We start from the raw sequence: 2403 nt of genomic DNA on the forward strand, positions 1-2403 counted from the left end.
CCCCCCCCCCGCTGGACCGTAGAAATCCCGTTTGGAGAGAATGACCCACATGTACGATCTGGCACGAAAGGTAATGGGCGAAGTTTTCGCTCGTCAAGCTGAAAGTTATGACAAAAATAGGTCAAGGAAAGTTTTCTCGGTGGGAGAATTAGTTTTCAAAAAGTACCGCCCCCTCTCACAAGCAGCCCTCCATTTTACCGCGAAATTAGCCCCCAAATTCGATGGACCTTATCTGATAGTTAACGTCACCTCCCCGGTGATATATGACCTCGAAGACCCCCTTGGAAACCGCATTAACAAAGTCCATATAACCGACCTTAGACCCTTTTACCCTCGATCACCCGCAGGTTCCGAAGACGATGGCCAGTGCGAGGAAAAGCCAGATCGGGAGAGGATCTTATCGAGTCCCGATGGGAGAGATGCTCCCCCCGAACCCACCACGGTCAGCCCAGTTCATGGAGATGCAGATGATGCTCGTAAATGGATGGAGGGAGATCGCGCGGGAGAAGCAGTTCCCCCAGTTCACCCTTCCAGCGAGGCTCAGCGCGCATCATACGACGCCGCCTCCCCAGGAGACTCCCAGCCCACGGAACGCCTCTCCAGAGGACGCGGTAGACCCCGTAGACGTCCCACTGCCCCCCCTCACGGATCCTCGAGACCTCGAGCCCATCGCCATCCGATTACGCCCCCGAAATCCTTAGTCCACCCCCCCTCGACCTCCTCGTGGAGCCCCCTCCCCGATCCCCACCTGATCCCCCCCCCCAGTATCTTCCAATAACCCCCCTAACCCTCGACACCGCCCTACGAACCCTCAGACCCCCCGCCCCATTATTCGCTTCCAAGCCACCCACAGACCCTCGTACCGGGAAGTTCATCCCCCCGCCACTCACCCCCCTCCTGCAGCGGACCACAGAGCTGTCCCAATCGCCCTTGCCTAAAGGCCCTCCTCTCATTCCCCAGACCCTCAGAATGGCAGCCCAGGCCCTTAAGCCCCCACAAATTCCCTCTCCACCGATCCCTTATCCCCACAAAAACCACTCACACTACAGACCCTCCGCAATTGCCCTCGCTTCAATCCGTGTCTCCAGAATCCCCGTCCTCATGAGTTGCAGTCCCTCCCCTACCACACCACCTACCCCCCTCAAAACACCCAAATACCCGAAGCCTACCCCCCTCATGAAACCAGTCCCTCCCGCGACTACCTAAATACCTCCCCTCATGTCCATCCACGTCCCCATATCCCCTAAGAGCGTCCGTAGATCCCCCCGGTTACCCTCAAACCAGCCCAATCCCCCACTATTCCCCCTTGTTACACACCGGGTGCAGGAAATGTAACGGTGCCCACCAAGCTAAGGATTGCCCCATCAAGACCCGACGTTGCTTTTTCTGCGGAAAGTGGAAGGTTGACGTCCTATCCTGCCCTAGCTGCCGCAATCTCCCCTAGACCTGATCCACAGCCTTGACCCCTAGTCTCAACCCCTCTGACATCCCCCCCCCCCTAGTCCGATAAATCTTTCCTTTATTCTTTCAAAGACCATTACNCCCCCCCCCCATAGTCCGATAAATCTTTCCTTTATTCTCTCAAAGACCATTACCTTAGTTTTTATTTTTGCTGTCACCCGAAGAAGGGCCATTGAATAGTATTTTTTGAGGTATTTTGTGTTTTTTTTTGAGGTCATAATATTATTTTTCTTTTTTTTTAATTAATTGAAGTAAGGATGAGAGTGTTGTGGTACCTGGGCGGTCAAGCCAATAAAAAATATTTAGAATCCGACAATTCAAGACCAAAAATAAGTATTGGTGAATAGAGGAGATTGTAGGGGGATACCCCGTACTAAAAGTAATAAACGATCTTGTGTTATTAATAGTCCTGAGCCTTTATTCCAGCCTCCTCTTCTCCTGGAGCTATCGATCGGAAGAGAAAGGTTTGAGTCGTACAGCATAGGGTTGTGGAAACCCTATGCATTCCCTACCCCCGGCACAGCTGTGACGAGGCGATTCTTTATTTTTATTTGTTTTTGATTACACTTTGCCCAACTACACACTACCCCCTAATTACTGAAATCCCGCCACCGTTGGATACCCCTTCCCTCGATCTTCCCCTCATCACCCCTCTACCCCCGCCACTGGACATCACGAAGACACCAGCCGAAGAAAGACAACAGTTCCGGCCCTACCGGATAATCTGCAGGAGCCGTTGCTCCCCCCACAAACCACCCATATATGGGCCTCGGCAACCCACCGCCTTCGACGATCCCAGCGAGACATCCCTGGATTGTGGTCATCGTCACCACTCACCCGTACTGATTGGGCCCGATTGCTCCCGAATTCCAACCCGAAGGACTGCGGCACCTGACGAACCCTCACGAATTACGGAGAAAACGAAGAGACCGACACTCGTGT

This window comes from Diachasma alloeum, unplaced genomic scaffold, assembly GCF_001412515.2.
Source record: "Diachasma alloeum isolate Michigan unplaced genomic scaffold, Dall2.0 Dall_scaffold_00862, whole genome shotgun sequence".
Taxonomy (NCBI): Eukaryota; Metazoa; Arthropoda; class Insecta; order Hymenoptera; family Braconidae; genus Diachasma; species Diachasma alloeum.